Below are 22,240 nucleotides of genomic sequence, written 5' to 3' on the forward strand. Positions count from 1 at the left end.
GCATGCACATCCCCCACAGTACAGATACCCACAGCACAGCAAGAAATCCCAAAGTCTCCTTATAGCTGATGGCCGTCTAACTAATATAGATACAGGAATATATGCTGCTGTTCGTCCCAGCCAAAAATAAAGGCTTAAAATCAGGCCTTTCTCTCCAGTGACTTGGACTTCTTGTTCACATGAAAATACTCACACTTGAAAAAATGAATCCCACCCTTTCTTGAAGCTGCTTTAATTTCCCAAGTTGTTCCTTCCTTTCTTTGCACTTCAGCTGCCAAAGAGCAGAGGTGATGCTCAAACTCTGGTTTGCAGGAGCAGTCCCCCTGATGACCACAAGGGCAAATGTTGATCATAGAATTGTAGAATTATGGAATCATGAAGATTGGAAAGATCACTAAGATTCCCTAGTCCAACTAGCAGCCCATCACACCATGCCTGTTGCCCACATCCCTCAGTGCCACATCCACACGGTTCTTGAACACCTCCAGGGACAGTGACTGCACCACCTCCCTGGGCAGCCTGTGTCTCTGCATCACTGCTCTTACTGAGAAGAAATGTTTCCTAAACCTGAACCTCCCCTGATACAACTTCCCAGGATGACCATCTCCCTGGTCCTGCTGGGATGAAAGGAGGAAGAAGCCATGACTGTTGGCATCAAGAGGAACTAGCAAAGTCCAATGGTCTTTTTACACAGAGGCTTAAGAAATTCACCTAAGGGGAAATTCTTTGCTACATTTTGTCTGCAAAGAAAATTCTCCAGCTCTGCATCGTGGAAGTACCCGACAATGGAATCTGACCAGCAAAGTTCACTCAGACATGCTAGCTTTTCAGAAAGGGGCAGGAGTATATTTGATGCGACATTCATCTATTTGCACTTTGAAAATCCAGTTCCTGGGGAGTTACTTTCTCATTCTGTTTTATTAGTTTTCGCTGTCTCCCAAGACCTATGCAGTTCAGCTCCATGGTAACTCAGGAACTTACTCAGTTGCCTTACATATTGATGTATACAAGGAAAGCACAGCACTAACACAGTGTTTGAGTATTCCTAAGATATATTTAAAATGTCTAAGAAGTGTGGCAAAGTAAGATTTATAGAAGATACAGAATAGTGCTGCCTTGCCTTAAGATCCTATCAGTTATTTCTTGGGAAGTTCTACAAAGCCACTCCTGGCTTTACAACAACTAGGGCTGTGCTAAACTTTTGCCCATTTTATTAAGCTTAATGCATTTTACAGCAGTACTAAGCAGCCCAAAAGGAGATCCTATGGTTCTATGGCTGGTGAGCACTGTACAGAGTAAAAGGAGGCATCACGGAATTGTAAGAGCTGGAATGGACCTTTAGAGGTCATTGAGTCCACCCCCCTGCAAAGCAGGTTCCCTACAGCAGGCTGCATGGGTAGGCATCCCTGCCCTACAGGGGTCACAAAAACCAAACAAAGCCAAAACAAAACAATACAAAAAAATGGTTAAAGAGGAGCAGGAAAACAGAGGAAATGGAATTTGCTCCACAGCAATGAACAGATCCCAAGCTCTCATCCTGGTGTCCAGACATTGTCTGGCAAGCACCATACATAACATAAACTACTCAGTAACCCCAAATATGATATGTATTTCTTTTTGGGATACATGATGAAATGTAGATGATATAGTGCCTAGCACAAGCTGTAGTTCTGAAAGTGTTGTGAGGATTCATCAGTTAATGCCACAGGGACGTGGTGTAGAGCATCTAAAACCATGACAGACTTCCACTGCTTCTCAGTGTTGTTAGCTCAAAATATCCTTGGGATTAATTTTCTTAATCCCTCAGTGAAAATGACAGGAAAAGTAGGAGAGACTATTAGAAAAGATATTCTCCCATGTGTTTTAGAACAGGAAATGAAGCTGCATGTGCCCTTTAATATCTGCTTAAGTATGGCATGCAAACTTCCAAGGAGTAGAAAAGGGATCAGCTTCTGCTCCTTAGGATGCTTTGAGAAGGGGGAGAGACAAATCTCCCAGCTCAATGGTAGGAGGCTGAACACTTGCAACAACATCTTCTGAGATGTTCTGACCTGGTTGATTTTCATACAACAGGCCTACCGTGAAAAGCCTACCTCTGAAAATTGCTAATGAGGAATCAACAATATTGTGACACAGTAGCTGTTGTGCCAGAAAGATTTCCACCTTCTGTCATTTGGATTTTAATGAGCCCCTTATGTGTTTCAATGCGAAGCAACTCATACCACAAACAAGTTTAACAGTTGCCTTTTAACTTACAGGATAAGCCCTCGCAGAAGCAAATCTCCCCAAGGCAGCTGGCAAAACAGATGAGGTGAAGTGCCTAATGTCCAAACAGTGAGAATGAACACCAAAGAGCTTCTGGGGCCCATGAAAGCATTTTAATTGAAAATACCTACATCTGCTTCCAAGCACAAGACCTCTTCTAGTAGTGCTAAAGGATCAGCAATGTGTCAGGAAGAAAAATAAAAGACCATTGGTGGCTGGCCGTGCTGCTGAACACAGCAAACACAGCGTCCCAGCTCCCTCTGCTAGCAGAGGTCAGGCAAGTGGAGACATCTGCCACTGGTTTCGGTCTATAGAGGTGAGCATCTTTACTTGGCAGTTTTGGAGAACCCAGGCAAGCTACATCGTTATCCTATTGTGACACTTTGGGGTTACTTAGGATGAGTTTTATCACATGGTATGCAACCTCCTGTCTGGTATACATTCATGTATAATCCTGTTGTAATTCCTGAAGTGGAAACAAAGTGACAATGTTTGTCTCCTAATAGCGTTCTAAAGTCTGTGCAAACCTCTAAGATGAAATTCATTAGGTTTGCTGCTACTGTTCTCTGTTGTATTTGTTGTTTTTCATTTTTAAACATCAGTGAAAAGAGACAGGATTTCAAAATTAGCAGGATTAAAAGAAGGGAAATTCACCCAAATATGTTTGTTATATACTTAGACAAAATGTGTAACTATACCTACTAATACAGAAAATAAGTTTAGTCAGGGTCCAGAGCCATCCTTCCTTCCAATGCTTATAGCACTGATGAAGGAAAAGATACTTTACTTCAGGAGTTATCCATTTTCTTCTATCAAGTAGGGAACTAATTTTTAGTTAGATAAAATGTTGCATAAAATGCCCGGCATTATTTAAAGCATTCTGAATTCTGCTTCTTGCTTTAGCTACCTGACTCATCAATATTTTGGTTTTGTAGCTAAGAAGAGCTACATTATGCCAAGGCAAAAGTAAACAGTAATCTGATCTGTAAGTAAATAATTATACGGTAACGGTAGTGATCCATTATTTAAGGTTCCAAAACAATTTTCCCTTTAAAACTAATTTCATTAGAACACCTCAACACTTTCTCTGCACTACTCCATGGTTCATTCCCAGTCAGAGGAAAATATTTGATTTTTAGGAGGAGCTGCTTTTACAGAACATAAAATTAGTAAATTGTATCATTTTGTACCAAAGGTTTTGGCCAAACGTAGTTTGTAAAATAGGCACAAGCAAACAGTTTTCCCACTGGCCATGCTGACAATGAAGACAGGCGATATCTTTTTACCAAGAGGCCCATTTGTTACCAAGGTGATCTCTGCCCTTGGCTTAACCCTATGAGAATTTTGGGGAAGGGTATATCTACTGTACTATCTGTTTCTAATTCCATCATACTTTGATGGCTAGAGATATGTTACATATATCTGGGGTCTTAAATGAATCAAATTTATGTAGAAGTCTCCTATCTCTGTCCTTGTATCTCTCTAATAGAAAGTGAAGTCCTCAGCCTCCAACGATCACCCTGTAAACTGCCTCTAGCCCTTCTTCTTCTATGAATATTCTTGGCAGATATTGGCAATGGATACACTCAAGCAGCCTTTCAAATTCTGCTCCTATTTTGGGAAGGGAACTTGATATAATTTATATTTGGTACCCTCTACTAATTCATTCATTCTCCTTCAAAGGATCTCCTGATCCCATGTGTGTACTCAGGTTAAGAAAAAGAAAAAAAAAAAAAGCCTTCCCTTTAAACATTAAGAATCCAGGACTTGGTTTGGTTTTGGTTCAGAACAGAGCTGAAGTACAACAAACATTTTCTCCCTCAAAACTCACAGTCTCTTGCCAGGTGCTCTTTGATTAAAATCAATGCATTAAGTCCGTGTCATATGTTATCATTAAAATGACATTTCTAACCTAGAAGTTGTTTTAATACAAAAGCTGTAACTACCCATCACAGTGAAAACATTTGAATTGTATATTTTTTGGTTGTCTTTTCTTTAAATTGAGTAGCACAGTCCTGTGAAACATTTCTCTATCAGTTAAATTATACACTTACCATTGGAAAATAAAAAATCCATTAGGACATCAGAATTTTTCCACATTCTATTTATGGAAGCATCAGATCAACTTCTTTTCTCCTTCTTCTGTTTTTCCTGAGATTTCTCCGCAGTTCAGACAAGAGCATTTCACAGATAGCACCGATCAGCTCTTTACCATGCAAATAAATTTGAGGCTTCTATACACTAAATCACAGGCATGAGAGATTCAAGTTCAGGTCTTGGATTCCAACTGAGAGAGCATTTTAAGTGTGCTTAACTTTATTGTTAATGTGTATTTAAATGCTTCTCTAGGCTGGAGTTATTATCAGTTTAGACCACAAATTAAACTCGTTGAACAGTAAATTTCTGTAAAAATACCATCATGCAAAAAGCAAATGTACACACTCTAGAGTCTTATTTCCTATGACAGCTAGTTAGGATCTCCTGCTGATGGATAGTGAGCACGTATGGACACAGGGGGTAAAACTAAGGATGTTGTAGACATTGCACTGCCTGCTTCCTGAATTTTCAGTACTTGTTTCACCATTATTAAGCAGTCTTGTTGTTTTGAAGAGCAATAAATTCTCACAATTAAATCTGCTTTGCAGTTATCTTGTTTGGGAAGTTCTTTATGGACCACAGTTTTTCTTCGGATATGCTCCTGTGCAAATAGTGTTACCTGCAAGGTGAAATTATGCTTAGTGAGTGAAACAAATATACGTGCAAATAAATACATGTCCTTCACTGAGTAAGTTATTTCTGAATAGTTTGGGACTTATCCATAGATTTGACCTTCTGCTGGCACAGAACCATAATTCATCACCTCAGTAACACAGTGGCGAGTGAAAAAGAGCATAGTCTCTTTGCTGGTTTTTTTTTTTTTTTCCTGGAGATTATAGAGTGACTTTTAACTACAAGGCCGCAGCATGAGATCACAGTTCTGGCAAAGACTGAAAGATCCTATTCTTTGAAATCAATGATTGCCAACTTTGAGATTTGCTTTATAGTGGCATTTTTCAGACTTCATTTCTATTGTGCCAAGCAGAATATTAAGGAGATTATTATTTCCACCTGCACTGATTCAAAGGATGAACATTTCCTTCAAATTTCTACCACTGCATTTTATCCCAGATTAATTTCAACATACCTTAAGATATCTAAAGGAGATGCCTCCTCCAGAAACTCACCTCCCAGGACATGTCCTCTGACCTTCAAAACTCATTGTAGTCACAAACTCTCCTCTTTTTCTGCAGAGATCTGCTTTCAGCCTGTGACCTGCAGAACCAGAGGCACCTGTGAACTAGTTCTTGAGGAGTTTTTGAAGGATAAATGGGAAGATCAATTTTGTAGTCAGTGGCTGAAATTCATTGTAGAAGTGTTCCACCTTGCATTGGCAAGCTGAATGGAAATGCCAGCCACAAAGGCCTGGGAAGAATTTACCTGATCACAGTTACTTTGATGGCTGAACACATGCCCTTTGTTGGGGCTTTGTTGAGTTATTAGCCAATTCTGGGCATTCTAAAGGCCAGAATACTCCAGTATTCCTTATTGAAATGGTGGCCTTTCCAGAAATACCTTCTAAGCAAACTTCTCATTGCAGTCAATTGCATGCAATTACTCAGAAATATCCACGTTGCTGGTGTCTTATAAGTAGGGTAAATCAAATAATGAAAATCATGAACACTTACATTTTTCCTCTTCTGAACTCCTCAATTTACTTAACTGCAAAGCTATTTGCAAAATGAAGATGGAGAAAAGTGAAGACACCTAGAAAAAGCTCTCAAGCCAACACGGCAGAAACAAGGTGGCAGGTGTCAGATCAGATAAATTAAAGTATGATTGCAAATCGTGGTGTTATTTCATTAAAAATACAAACAACTTTATGCTTAGGGTTATGCATTTGACCTTAATTTTTCTTTGACATCTAAAACTTCCAGAAAATGATAGCAGAAAATGAAACTAAAGACAATGCTGTAAAGAAGTTCTATTTTTATTACAATGTAATTTTATTACAATGTAATAAAAATTGAAATACACCTCAGGCTGAAAAGCAGAAGTGCCATCAGTCTTCTAGTATGCAGGTAAAAATTAATACATGTTACTTTGAGCTTGAAAGGAAAAATAATTACTTGTGTGGAGAAATGCACTTTACCTGTTACACTTTGATGAATTCAGGTAACTGTATTTTTAGAGGTATCTATGTTTTTCATGTGAATCATGTCATTAAGGGAAAATCCTTACTTCTAAGCAAAAGCCAGCCAAGGAGCAAGTGAAATCACTGGCCTTCTGATCATCCATACCAGTAAACTACTAGGTCATGCCTTGCAGGCTCTGTCGCGTATTGTTTCAATCTATTTCCAGCACAGATCTGCTGCTAAGGGACTAACTCCAAACATTATAAATACAGGCTGTTCCACAGAACTACACTGAGTGCTTCTTTGGTCTTCATTTACTAAACAGTACAGACACAACACAGGCATCTTGCCTTTACTTGCCTATGTGGTCTGCTTTCAATCCTCTACTGTAGCATCACACAAACTACACCTTTGCTGTATTTACATATATATATACTTATTTATTTATTTATTTATTTATTTATTTTAAGGACACATCAAGGAGTTTTCTTTATAAGCACTCCTAACTTAAGCTTGTAGGCTTTGCTAACCCAGATAACCCAGGAAAGTTCCTACAGTATAAGAACGCTGTTAGGCTCAGCATGAATATGAATACTGAAGGTGTGTTAATTTTGGTTGGGAAAGCAAAGACACAGGAAAGCTTAAAGTAATTTTTTTTGTTCTGTTTTGTTCTGAACTATTTTTTGTAAGCAAATAAAACTATAGTAGCAACTAACTCCAATAGCATCAAGAATGAAATGTCTTCAGCCCACGTTGTATGGTTCCACCCTTTAACTAACATGGTTTGGAGAGAGATTTTTCTCTCTGACATCTAGAAAGCTGGCTTCTTTCTCAAGCAAATTCCACACACCCAAACACAAAGATCCTTTTAATATAGTTTTAGATATAAGCCTTCAATATTAAACATTACCAAGGTATTTTATCTCTGCATCCTACAAACAAGGAATATTAGAAAAGATCAAGCAGAGTACCTGAGCAGCAGAAGGGACTAGGAAGTTCATTAGATAAAAAGTCAACAGAAACTTAACTCCTCACCCTAAAAGGAAGTAGGAAATTTCTCTCCAGGTTAAGAAAAAAAGACTTCTAAACCAAACTGAAAGGAGATTTGCATCCATTTGCTGAAGTTTCAGTTCTCAGTGGATACGTATGCATTCAGTATTTTCTATAATATTACATGGTTTGCTGTTGCCGGAGTCTGTTCAGCTGCTCCAAATATTTTTTGCTTAAGGATATATTTTATTTCTGTTGATGCAAAACCTGAGCCATGCAGCTTTCCAGGCTACAAATACAAGAGTGACAGTCAGACATGACTAGAATTTCTCTCTTTCTTCAGCACACTTGGTAAGCAGAAGCATAGGCACAATGTCTTAAGTACAAGCAGGGCATAAGGATGTTAAAGTGTCTTTTCAAAGACTACCGGCAAGTAGTAATACAACGGAACTGTAAGTAGTTTTTAAAAAAAAGGAAAAAAAGCTTTGATGAAAAAAATGAATTAATTTATTTTCAGCCAGGGAATGTGACACATTAAGAGGCCAGCAAAGCCAAGTTCATGAGAAAGGATTCCTCTAGATGGAACTCTTGAATTTGAGAGATGACAGTCATGTAATAAATGCATGGAAACATTCAGCAAAGATGAAATGCCACTTAGGAAATTATTCTCTTCCTCAGCCGATTATTTCTCCCACTGAAACACCTTCTCACAGGAAAATGGGCTTATCTCACCTACTCAGCCCATGGCACAATGAAACATGGCTCTTCTGTGTAGAAGACTTGAATTTAAAGGACATGAATAATGCAGTAAAATAAATAAAAATGATGACTACAGTAGAGGTTTTGACAAGTGCAGAGAGATATCTGTGTAGTTCCTTCTGGAATAGGATTAAAGCTGCTAATCAAGAATTCTAGATTGTACTCAGCTCTTGTTACTGAACTTCCTACCAACATTTGCAGACCTGCCTGGATTAAAAAACTTTTTACAATCTTCTAATCATTCTGCAATCGAAACATCTCCATTAAAAACTTGAGAAGTGAAAGAGCAACAGAAAAACAAGTTCATTTAAACATAATCTTTGTAAAACACTATCAACTACAGATACAACAATAGAAGAGACGTAATATTACTTAGCAGTTTTATCAGCAGCATTAAAAACAAATATGATACCTTCAAAAATAATTGTTAGAGATATGTGGAAGAAAAAGAAAACATATAGTTTCACGTTGCTAAGTGGTATTCTTCAGCTTCTGAAATACAGAGACACCAGCAGCAACACCTGTGCACCACTAATGTATTCAACGAGAGCACAAAAGCAGATGCAAAGATGACAAAGAGCTTTTCAGGATAAGACACTGGAGTCAAAGAACTTGCATGGCAAAATATAATGTAGGGCAATGGATCCTCGCTACTCATACTGAAGAGCCAGTTATTACCTGGATCTCAGGCCCTAGAGCCCTCCAGCAACACTGCAGCAAAACTAACCCTCATAACTGAGGTATCTACTGTTAAGCACAGTGCACGGTATGGAAATAACAGAGATGCATTGGAAAGCAGTGCAATACCTGGCATTAAATCTTGACTTCTACTGGTGATTGTGCAGTTCTTTGCATTTTTAGCTTCTCGTTTTGACTGCTTAAAAATGCTTTTCTTGAGGCTATCTTTGAAACATATTGAGAAATCTTGTCTGGCAGAAAGCATAACGTGCATGCCCTACTGTGGTACACGCAAGCATGCACTGTGTTCTCACAGCTATCTGCATGCTGCTGGCTGTTATTAGAGGCACTGGTTACCTTCCTAAACTTGTACTGCATTTGTAACACTTCTATTTTCCAAACATCACTTTTCCCATTACATCTCTCACAGCAAGAGTGATGCTTTTCTTTGTCGTTTCTCTGACTTAGCAGCGCTGCACCTGCAGATGCCAGTAGCCAGGCATTCTCTATGCATGGTCCACACTCCCTGAGCTGCCTTTCCCTTCTCTGGGGGGAGGTAAAGGGGATCCCAACTCCTACAGTCAATGATGCTCAATGTAACTACTGTTACTGCTGCTGGGAAGCATGACCACGGACCCTGTCTTGCATCTTGGCACAGCAATTGCTTCCAGTACCAGCACAGCCTGCATCTGAACCACAGTATGGGATGAGCCCTGGGTGAAGCAGGTCTGGCCCTGGGTGCTCACTGGGTGCACCAAGCCTGCAAGGCCCTCAAGCCCCCACTGCCATCCCACCTGCAGTACCAGATGACAGGAGTGGTGATAGTTTTCCTGAAGACATTTTGTAATTGCAATGTGTGTCTCATATATAGCAGTCAGAGGCCATAGTTAAGGGAAAGAGCTATAAATCTATGAATAAGTAATGGAGGTTGGGCTATGAAATCCATAAATTAACACTGGAGCAATTCTCTTGGTGACAACATTAACACCAGCACAGCATTCAGCTGTTTATCATTGTGAAACAGCTCCTGCTTCCTGCCACAAAGGCAATTCAGGGCTTGCTTGGACTCCTGTGTACTTTTCTTGCATTCACATCTGGCTATAAGTAATTCATCACAGAGACTGTACAGTGGGGATACTGGGCCTCACTAATGCTTGCTTAAATTATACGACTCCTCCTCATCCAACACTGACCACTCTGGTCACTCAATGGGGCCTTCATTTTCACTACATATCTGTGAAGTGCTGGAGAATAAAAGGTACAAGGGGTCACCTCAACTCCAACTCCAACTCTGCTCTCACAAAGCAAGCCCACACTTGCACATCAGGGAGCCCAGGATGAGAACAATATCCTGTACACTTGAGACTATCCCTGCACATTGGGAGTCTGAAGTGCCCTTTCCCAAAGGCCTTCCTCCATCACTCCAAAGGCTTTGTCCCTGGAGACCTTAAAGAAACATGGAGATGTGGTACTTCAGGACACGGTTTACTGGGCAATACTGGTTGTAGGCGGACGGTTGGACCAGATGATCTTAGAGGTCTTTTTCCAGCCTTGAAGATTCTGTGATTTTGTTCTACAACTCTTTGAGAGGATTTACTGGTCTCAGAAAATGCCACGAGCCTCTCCTGGCTATTAAACAAGTACTAATTCAAATCTACAGAAGCCATTCCAAACATCCTTTTCAGGGACTAACTTAAACCCCCTGAAACACAGAATCACTCAGCCACATTGTCCTAAGCACACTATGCAGGCTCAGAAGGTGCTGTTAACACATCTGTTGAGGATTTGCCATCACATCCCGCCTGAACCAATGAAGTGAGCCACACCTGAAGCAGTAGTCACTATCTCACCCCACTCTGCCCCAGAAGCTGCTTACTGTGGTAATGGCTCCAAGCCTCTTCCCAACCCTTCTCTCCCAAGGACAACACATTTAATCTCTCTCAACTGCCCAGCTTGGCACAAGGGCTTTCCCCATGTTTTCCTGCCAAAGACAGTTACCAAGAACAGCATGGGGCACAGACCTTTGCACAGCTCACGGATCATAGAACCATATAATCGTTAAAGTTGGAAAAGATCACTAAATCATCTGGTCCAACCGTCCATCTACCTCCAATGAATCATGACCCTCAGTGCCACATCCAGACAGTTCTTGAACACTTTCAGTGGCAGTGTCTCCACCACCTCCCTGGGCAGCCTGTGCCACTGCCTTAATGCTATTTTGGAGTTTTTCCTAATACCCAACCAGAACTGGCTCCCAAATTTGCTCCTCCAAATTATAGCTCCTCTCCATCTCCATTCATCTGTCTCTTGTGCGTTTTATAGTACTTATCCTGATTATCATCTGCTACTGTGGAAACATCACACACTTTATAGTTAGCCACTTTGTTCCTGTGCCAAGGATGCACTCAAGCTCCTGTTGCTAGTAGCACCAGTTTCTCTTCATGGCATAGATTCTTAAATGCAGTAGTTACACATTACTCGAGCAGCGCATGTTTCTTCTTAAAATAACGCAGGTGTCTCTATAGACCTTCACTAGGCCTTTGATGCACTCCAGGCATCCTGCTTTTCAGTCTGTTATTCAGGAACACAACTAAAATAATTGGGCTTTCGTACTTTCTAAGTCTTCACTTTTTTTTCTGACTTCTAACAGAGTGAGTGGTCAGGTGAGATACAGAGCTCAGAGGAAGCTGGAAGAAAAGAGAATACATGAGTATGCTAGGAATTAAGCTAGCTTGTGTAGCTTGCCTCCGGAGAGGTGTGCGAAGCCTGCAGAGCAGTTGATCATAGATGACAGTACAGTTCGGAAGACAAGAGAAGAAGGTGAATGAATGGAAAAAATAAGCCAAAAGGCACAAAGAACTAGAGAGCTCCTGAAGCAGAATTTAATTCTCCTGAAAAGAACAGGCAAAATCTCTAGAGATTCCAGTCTTGAGCAGGGAAATCCACATCTGTGGCAGGTGTGAAATGAAGATCATTCCAGCTCCTTCACTGGTCGCTGCCTGGGCTCAGACATGTGTATCCTGGAAAAATGCACGAGGTGCCCAGAGCTGAGTCACTGAGACTGATATCCTGTATTTGCCAGGGCCCAGGAATATCTTCCATGTGGGTAACAGGAGCCCAGGATAGGAGAAAGAAATATATCTTGTGATACAGACATTCTCATCATTTTGAAGTGTTTTTCCACTAAAAACTGCTACCAGGTTTTAAGAGGCTCAAGGTTAAATGTTTATTAATCAAATAGAATAAAATCATTGCATAGGCTTTTAATGAAGTCAGTATTTGTAGTATTGTAACCTAAAGAGACAAATAAAAGTATTAAAGAGGAAAAAACACAAAATACCCATTAAACAACATCCAGGGTCTGAAATAGGATGTGCTGGTTGTAAGCAAATTGCATTGTGTAGCTGCACCAATCTCCCCATGCAGGCAGCCATAGGATATGCTCACTACGTAGTAAATGTTTTTGCATTATCTACACTTGCAAGCCAGTGGTAAGGACAGCAGCCTAGGCCTATGCTGTAGTGACCTTGTATGCAACCCAAATGAAATTAGTAGGGTTGAACAGGTTTTTAAAGCAGGAGAGCAGAACGTCCACTTCTAGCTGTGAAAATGGCAAACTAAATCTAATGATCCAGTTTTGCCCTTCTCAGTAAGATAATCAGAGTGAGGAACTCATTTTGCTGAAGTCAGATTTGTTGGGTGTGGGGACCTTGGATAGGCTATAGAATGATTCCTTGAGTAAAGACCTGAAGTGGTAAAGACCTAAAAAAAAAATAAGAGATAATGACTCTGGAGACAGAGATTTGTTACATTAGGTGTAAATCAGATGTGATATTAAATCCATATGGTAAAGGTTAACGTGTAAGAAATATTGCATATTGATTGCAGCACTTTAGAATTGGCCCATTTTTTATTAGCATTTTTTTGGATTTGCTATAGGCACCAGAAATGATACAGAATGCTTAAGAATTACCTGCAGCTGTAAATGATAGTGTGAGTTTGACAAAGATAATAATGCTTTCCTTATTCTTGTAATAATAGTAAACAGCAGAGATTCCTAATAGCAGCATCAATTCTATCTCACAAGCAAGGAAAAATTAACATGAGTGGGAAAGAAACAGTGCGGATCTCCCAATAAAACCATAAGATTGGTAGCAAAATGATCCAGCAGCAAAGGAAAAAGCAAAATCAATAGCAAAAAAAAATGTGTTAATTAGTACCTTCTCCATTCTGCAGGATATATATCAGGCTTCAGTGCTTGCAAAAGTAGAAAGCTTACGATATCAGGGCAGCACTCACTGAAACTCATCTCTCTATGACTGAGCAATTGTCCCCAATGGCCACTAAATTAAATAGAGGGAGACAGAGCTGATAATATTTTTTTTCTAACCCGAGGACAGAAACAGATTGTGAAATCAAACATTTTCTTGGCACTGCTCCTGACAGAATTGTGACACCCCACTTCCCTCTTATCTCTGCACAGTAACATCCCAAAGTCTGCAAAACACATTCTCAATGAGCAACCCAGACCTGGCTGAGGCACCACAACGCTCCCAGGCCTGAGGTAGGACTGATGCTGACTGGGCTTCCAGCTGCTCTGAGCTTTTTGACATCAGTGCCTTCCCACCCAGGAGCAATGGCCCTCAGCTCTGGGAATTACTGCACTGGATTGTCCTCGGGCTCATACAGAAATGTCTCTGCTGATTTATGTCTGATTTGTGTTTTGCAGGCATGCCTGTTTACGTGCCTGCAAATAGGACTATGATGGCAAACCACACACCAAGGAAACAGCATGGCTGAGGCTGGAAGGGCCCTCTGGCTCCATCTGGCCCAACCCCTGCTCCAGCAGAAACACCCAGAGCAGTGTGCCCAGGACCACATGCAGGTAGCTGTTGAAGATATCCAAGGAAGAGACCCCATGGGCTCTCTGGGCAGCCTTTGCCAGCGCTATGTGATCTGCACAGTGCAGAAGTGCTTCCTGCTATTTAGAAGTTACAAATGAGTGAAACCCCAACCTGCAGGTCCACCTGACCTGGACTTGTGCACAATGCTATTAGCTGAATCCATGCATGAGGCCAAAATCCAGTTGACATTCAAAAGGTAGTTCAAATGAGGATTTAAGCCACAGCACAACAGTGATCCCTGTGTCATTCTTTATGACTCTACCAGAAACTCCAGTCAGACTTATTTTTACTTTATCCTGCACCAAAACAATGCAGTTTTTATAAAACTATTATATCCCAAGCTCTCTTCTTAGAGCTGGAAGAAAGTTTGCATCTGTGCTGCTATCTTATCAGCACTGAATTTCACTCTTGGGTTGTTTTTTTTTAACATTTTGATCACTGAAGCCCTTCCATATCTCCCTGGACATTTCATTTGTACCACACTCATAACTTCATGACATCAGCCAGAGATGAAGTTATTCTGGCAAGTTATCCTAAATGTCTTTTCCTCACAAAAATTGTTCTATCTAGCAGTCCCTCTTCTGTGAGCACACCACTCCAATTAATGGAGGTTAATTGTGTATGGCAAACAACCATTCATTGTATTCATCAAACTAATGAGGTTTCCTTTTTCAGAGAATTTATTACTTGAAAAATACAATTTTGTTCACTCAGCTTTTAAATGCAGCAATGACGTGTGCTTGAATTTGGGGAAATGGTTCATTCCAAGAGAAAACTACAAATTGCTCTTTAAAGAAAAGGAGTATTTAACCCTTAGTTGACATTTTAGATCACCCGGAGCAGAAGAACAATGCATCTGCTTTCAAAGACATTAATTGACTAAGTGTTTTGTAGCATGGGGGTGAGACTGCTATTGCACCCACTTGTTACACTGATCACACTATTTTTGTAAGAAGTATCCTAAGAAAAATCTCAAGAGAACAATCTCTCTTCTCAAATCACCCTCAGTTTGCTATCACAGCACTAAAATTTAACTACTTTAAACAGCAGAGTGCTGTAAAACCAGTGGTGAGTACTTGTCAAGTTTCTTCTTAAAGTTTTCTCAGTGAAAGTAAGTTGACTGATTAAACACTGTCCACTGAAATTAAGAGACTTATGTTATGGAATCACAAAATCGTTTGAGTTGGAAGAGACCTTTAAAGGCCATCTACCCTCTGCAATGAACAGGGACACCTACAGCTACATCATGTTGCTCAAAGCCCCATCCAGCCTGAAACTGAGTGTCTCCAGGATCAAAGCATCCACCTCCTCTTTGGGAAACCTGAGTCAGGGCCTCATCACTTAAGTCTGATCTAAACATCCCCTCTTTTAGTCTGAAACCATTTCCCCTTGTCCTGTCACCACAGACTGCTAAACAGTCTGTCCATTCCTCTCTTACAGCCCCCATTTAGATACTGACAGGACATTCCCAGGTCTTTCCAGAGCCTTCACTCCTCTGGCTGAACAGCCCCAGCACTTTCAGTTTGTCCTCATAGGATAACTGTTCCATGCCTTGGATCATCTCTGTGGCCCTCCCCTGCAAGCTCTCCAGCAGAAAAGAGAACACATTGGGAATAACTTTAATTCTTATGCACATGGTTTTATGGTATTTTCCTGCCATTTATTCAGATTGCACCTGGTCTCACATCCAGGTCAAACTCTACCTTGTAGGCAAGATGCTTCAGCGAGGTTGTCCACAAGCATGTGAATGAAGCAGTCATCATTTTCTAAAGATACATTAAACTTACATGACATCTTATGAGGGAAGTACTCTGTATTACTTAGAGCCATTTCAACCCGATGATAAAAGGAGGCATGTACAGCATGATGAAGGAAGAGTAATGGGGAAGATAATGAGAAGCCCCAGCAGAAGACTTATAAAAGGCCTCAGGTCCTCCACTATGCCAACAAACCAGCTCACTCAGAGTCACTTCCACAGGGATGGACTCACTTTTCCAAATAGCTTTAGCTTTTGGAAGGGTTTGTCTGTAAGAGATAATAACAAAGCGTGGAGGGGTAAAGAATGGTACACAAACCTTTATAAGAGCATCTCTTTTAAAGTCAGAAGTCACTTTTATCTGCCAGTTAATTTCTCACTTCAGCTGTGTGTGAGGAGAAGATCACTAATAGCAAAGGAATAAGTTATGAAAATATTTTACTGCATATAATAAGGTGCTAAACTGAATGAGAAATATTCAGAAACACATTTTGACTTAAGAAAGCAAATACTGGCCTCAACTTAATCATTTTACTCCAGCAAAAACAACGATGGCCTTATTCATCCTCTTAATGCCTTCATGCCTCACATTTAGCTCCTTACCTGTGAATAGACAGAAGAGCCAGAATGTACAACAGACATGGGTAGATGTCAACTGAATGATACCATAGCACTTTTACCATGAAAGAAAAGTTCCAATGTGCTGTTCTAGACTATTCTAGAATAGGATTCACTTCTCCCAGTTCCCTTCCCCAAAGACTGCCAAATCATCACATATGCAGCCAGTAAAATGAGCACACATTAACCCTCAATCTCACTTGATGAGGTGATACTGTTTTCAGTAATCAGTAAATTGCAATCATTTCAGTACTGAGGATTGTAGCTACGAAGAACATGAGAACTAAATCATCTAACACTTGTTTAGAATGCTGCAACACTGACAGGCTTATTGTAGTATAATAGAGTAGCAGAGCAATTATCCTCTGAGATTAATATTTATAGAACATAATCAGATTTTCCTTATTTAAAATATTATTCAATAATTTACAGTTCTGGCAAGCATCTTCAAAGCTGAGCTGTAGCTTGATATCAGTCGAGAAGCACCAAAATCCTGACAGCAACTGGAATGGCACTTGCTGCCTCTCGGAGACCATGCATGGAGTGGTCTATCCAAAGTGATGATTCTCCTTCCTGCTCTCAAGATATAGAGGTATTTTGAAAGGGATTTGTAATGTTGTCTGGGCAAGAAACACACAGAATCAGCAGAGGTCAGACCGAGAGATTCTCACCAAGAGAAGGCAGAGGGGGATATTTTTTCACAAACAACCCAAGAAGTTGTGAAACTGACATGCAGACAATCCCTCTGAGGAATATTAAGTGTGAATCTCCAGGGTGACAGGTCATTTAGCATAGGGATTTTAGAATTAGGGTACTATGGTTAGGCTGCAGTTGGACTTGATGATCTTCAAGGTCTTTTCCAACCTGGGTAATTCTATGATTCTATGATTCATTTTGAATGGCACTCTCTCAAGAGAAAACTATCACTTACTGTGTGTTTTCACAGTACAAAGCCCAACGATGACCAGTCTGGGCCAAGGTCCTATGGGATACTCCCCCATGAATGGTGTGTAATAATGAATATTGTTTCTGGAATGTAGTTACTACTAGCTTCAGACCACTTTAAATGTGAAAGAGATATATGCCATGATATCTTTACCTGAGTCAAAACAAGAACAGAGTCTGTGTGACAGAAGAGACACAGAGCTACAAAACAGTAAATCCCTTACAGTCACATTATATTGGATCAATGTCTTGTTTCTATCCATAGGGATTTATAGTATTATAAGATGCTATTTGTTTGTACTGACAATTCTTTGCTCCACATATTCTGCTTTAATGAGACCTGATAGGAATGTTAAAATATATGCATTTAATGCTACTAAACAAGGAATTATTTTGCCTTATAAGCATGTGGGAGAGTCCTCTGGTCTCCCTGTCTTCAGGGTATGTCCTGCTTATAGACACTGCAGAGCTGCTACCTGAATCTGCAGCATTCAGCACCTTGTTTCTCTGATATTAGTAGAATCACAGAAGCGTAGAATCATTTTAGTTGGAAGGGACTCTTAAAGGCCATCTGGTCCAGCTCCCCCACTATGGACAGGGACACTTACAGCTACATCAGGGTGCTCAGTGCCTCATCCAGCCTGGCCTTGACTGCCTCCAGGGACAGAGCACTCACCACCTCTCTGGGCAACTTGTGCAGTGCCTCACCATTCTTATTGTTTAAAACTTGTTCTTTACATCCAATCTAAATCTCCCCTCTTTTAGTTTGAAGCCATTTTCCCATGTCCTATCTGTCCCACAGACCCTGGTAAAGAGCCTGTCCCCTCCTTTCTTACAGCCCCCCTTTAGATGCTGAAAGGCCACTCTCAGGTCTTCCCAGAGCCTTCCTCAGCTCTCTCAGCCTGGAGAGGTGTTCCATCCTTTGGGTCATTTTTGTGGCCCTTCTCTGGATGTGCTGCAACAGGTTCACATCTCTCCTGTACTGAGTACTCCCATCTGGACACAGTACTCCATGTAAGGTCTCACCAGCACACAGTAGAGAGAAAGCATCACATCCCTCAACCTGCTGGCCACGCTTCTTTGGATGCAGCCCAGGATATGGTTGGCCTTCTGGGCTGTGAGGGCACTTTGCTGTCTCATGTCCAGCTTGGCATTCACCAGGTAGAGATTCACAGACCCCACACCTGAGACAACTCAGACTCCCACAGCACCCAAAAGCTGCTTGGCACTGCCCATGGGAGCCCAGGCTCAATCAGCAGCTCTGCCCTCTGACTAACCTGGGGAAAAACATCAAGCCTCTTCTCCCAGAGCATGGCCTGTGGCAGCAGCAGAGTAGAAGGCAGCCCAGCCAAGTACATTCACTGAATAAGAACAGGCTGCAGCAAACACACAAATGGAGAAAACAGAATATTTGAGGTTGGATGAATTAAGCACTTTGCATGTACAGCTTCTGACTGCAGGAAATGTGCATTTTCACATCCCAACAAACACACAGCTTTCTGCATCTCTTTCTTGGTGTTCAAATTGTAATAAGGCCAAATTTCTTCCTTGTTCATTCATATCATCTAATGAGCTTCTTGGTAGTAGCTTCCAGCATTGGACTTGATGTCATTTCATCAATGGGGACAACTTGGTGTATTGGTTAAAATAGAGCAAAAAAAATGTTCTATATTTCATTTTAGAACAGAGTACAGCATCTACCTTCTCATTCCCTTGTAAGATCTCTGTCAACTGCTCAGTGGTTTTATGAAATCCTTGAAATAAACAAGCATATCCCTATGGTGATTTCACCCAGACACATTGCTCTGCCAAGCTGACTGGGGCTGCTGGAACTGAAAACATTTTTGCCCTCTTCCTTTCCAAAACCAGCCGCCAACTATGTCAGTCCCATTTTGTATATGGCACAAGTAGAAGCTACAACATGAACGCTTTCACTGTCACTTTTTTAACTTCCACCCATCAAACAGTGCCTAATTTCTCTTCACATTCCTGGCTTTGCTGACAATCTAGTAATTTGCAGAAGTACCTTTTTCATGCCTGCAGCAAAGAGCTTCTCATAAAAGTATTACCATAAGTGAATAGTGCTAAGGCATGCTTCTGAGCATAAGCCTGAATTGAAAATAAAGAGTTTATTTGATATTTGCAGTACATCTGGTTACATTTTTGGTAAATACTCACTCAAAGTTGGGAGTTTTTGTTCATTGATTGTTCCCCTACATGGTGCAACTAGTACATTAGTTAGCATGGTGGTGATGGGTTGATGGTAGGATCAGATTATCTTAATGGTCTGTTCTAACCTTAATGATTCTATGAACTGTCATTTCACATGAAGGCACAGGCATTTTTATAAATGACAAGCACATAGTAATCTAATTACACATCACAATAAAATGCATGGGTTTCAAATGGTTATTTTAGCATCAGAAATAATAAAGAACAAACGGGTGACATCATTTTTACCACATGCGGAGGAATAAAAATATAGCTTGCATTCACATCAGCCGGTATAGTAACCCATATTTCACATGTATAGTGAGTTTGGTTATTTAAACAAACAGTCAGATTGCTCCATCTTTTAGTAGCTAGTTTGAGATGTGAAGGTTCCCACTGTAATTTTCCTGTGGGTGAAACTAGAGAAGAAATGGCGATTGTCTTGTCAGCAAAGGGACTGATCTGTGCCAGATCTCTGATTTGGCCATAGACCTCAGCACTTAGTCACATACATCACTTGGCGCATTTTAATTTTTAGATTTAATTCTTTCCCTTCTTTATTGTTTTTATTTTCCTGTCTGAAATAATCAGTCACGTTTTGCATGTGAAGCTGGAGGGTGCCTCAGCTGAAGGATATTTGTTTAGCAGCTCAACTGGAAAATACATTCTCAGACACAGACCCGTAACAAAAGATCAGCTCTTTGTGCCTTGTTGGAAGTAGTGCAAACCTCCACACACCTCTGGTTTTTGACTTTCATCTTGGAGAGAAATTGCCTGCAGTGCCTGGTGCTCTTTTGCACACGTAATATAGATGTATTAGGATGCAGAACTGAGGAGGGCCTAAACTTTCTTTCTTCACTTGAGGTATATGATGTAGGCAAGAAAAACAGCACTCCGTGGAAATTCTGTGCAGAAAAAGTCTGTGTCTTCTCGCAGTGGCTGTTTTCTTTCTTCCCTCCATTGCCACAGCTCGATAATGAGCTGTTGTGTTTTTTTTGAAGTGCAAGACAGGATGGATTTGCAAAATTCTTCTCCTGTGTATGACATACTTTATAGACAGTATTTTTGGCAGGGAGCAGCTCCTGTGCGCTCTAAGCCTTCCTTTTCTCCTTTCTTTGGGTATTCGTGATTTTAACATGAGAATACTGGCTATTCCAAGCATGAGAAAATTACACGGTGTCAGTCCTGGATATGATACAGAACGAATTTTTATGGAAAAGATTGCAGGCGAGTTAATGCACGCTGTCAATCTGAACTCACTGTTGCCAGGCATTCACAATCTTTATCTAAATTGTATTAATTTTTGACTGTCCGCACTATCAGCCTAACAGATGACTGGCTTCATGTAATAATCATATTCTCTTCTCATTAAAAGCACTATGGAAGTATCTTTAAGTAAATACACAAGTCACGTGAGATGAAGGAGGTGTTTTTCCAGCAGCCTTCATTCTTTATGTTTCTAGCAGGTTTGTTCACCACATTCCACCCCAAGTAATGCAGCAGCAACCACAAGGCCATGCAGACATTTCACCTGTGAGCGCTGAGGGCGCACAGCTTCCAACTGTGAGCTCTGTACACATTCTCAGTCATCTGCTTCCACTACAAAGAGCTGCCATTTGAGACTCCTCAAAATCTAAGCTAGATTCATTATCAAGAACAGTGCTTTTTGACACTAAATAAAACAAACTCTCCACTTTATTGAATTACATGAAGTACTGCACAACAAAAAACAAAATAAGAATGATGAAGCCTTTAAACCATATTCTTGTCTCATCTGAAAACAACTACCAGGGGCAGACAAAAACTTCCAAACTATGGTGTGTAAAAGTGATCTCCATCCAATGTATAATTTGTATTAGTCTACAGTAATGTATATATAAATCATCTCTCTTTGCACATGCAAGAGTGCCAAGGCCAGCAGGAGAGAAGGGACAACAAGAACCAGTGTGGAGAAAGGGAGCTGTGCTATGAAGTGAAGAGTCAAATACAGGCAGACTCTTTATGTGCTCTCACCCTATGAGAATGGAGAAATACCTTTTGCTATTTAGTATGTTTTAATGATGCATAATGACACATTAATAGAATCATAGAACAGCACAGGTTGAAAAGGACCACAATGATCATCCACTTTCATCCCCCCTGCTATATGCAGGGTCACCAACCACCAGACCAGGCTGCCCAGAGCCACATCCAGCCTGGCCTTGAATGCCTCCAGGGATGGGGCATCCACAACCTCCTTGGGCAACCTGTTCCAGTGCATCACCACCCTCTGTATGAAAAAATTCCTCCTAATATCTAACCTAAACCTCCAATGACTTAGTTTAAAACCATTCCCCCTTGTCCTATCACTATCACAACCCAAGTAAACAGCCATTCATTCTCCCGTTTGTACGCACTCTTCAAGTATTGGAAGGCCACAATGAGGTCTCCCTGGGGCCTTCTCCAAGCTAAACAAGACCAATTCCCTCAACCTTTCTTCATAAACATACATAAAAATATAAACTATCTTCTCCAGTGGTGTCTTCCAGACATGGACAAAGGTGCCTTGTTTGACTTTGCCATCAAAGCTGTGATTGTTCACCTCATTCGACTCATACAGAAATATGGAAAGCAATCATTTTTGTAAAATGTGCTCCTTGGTGAGGTGATGAAAGAAGAAGTAATTAAAAATAAAAACATGGTGAATAATAGAAATGCTCCTGACACCAAATTTTAGATAAATTTTGGTCCACAAAAGCACCCCACTGGAAGCATTGTTGTGCAGCTGCAAGAAGAGAGCAAGAGCCCTTGGTTTTGCTTCAGTCCCGGGGGTACAGGTAAAAATAGACTTTTCAGAGGGAGCCAGGACAGGAAAGCTCTGAGGATAAGGAACTAAACTGCCTTCACCTCTTCCCTTTTGCAATGTTACAGTAATTTGTTCCTGCTGTTATCCTAAGGATGTG

At 40.7% G+C, this 22,240-nt stretch overlaps 1 long non-coding RNA gene across 1 annotated transcript in view; it reads right to left on the minus strand.

The window, feature by feature from the left end:
- Positions 1 to 854: 854 nt before the first annotated feature.
- The window catches only part of LOC107324726, a 45,382-nt gene continuing 23,996 nt past the window's right edge, over positions 855 to 22,240 (minus strand). Inside the window, exons 2-3 of the long non-coding RNA XR_001559545.2 lie at positions 5,490 to 5,577; positions 855 to 4,981 (exon numbers count right to left, since the gene is read on the minus strand). This is a non-coding gene — a long non-coding RNA (uncharacterized LOC107324726). The remainder of the gene's footprint in view (positions 4,982 to 5,489; positions 5,578 to 22,240) is intronic.

Source organism: Coturnix japonica, chromosome 1 (genome assembly GCF_001577835.2).
Source record: "Coturnix japonica isolate 7356 chromosome 1, Coturnix japonica 2.1, whole genome shotgun sequence".
NCBI classification, from domain to species: Eukaryota; Metazoa; Chordata; class Aves; order Galliformes; family Phasianidae; genus Coturnix; species Coturnix japonica.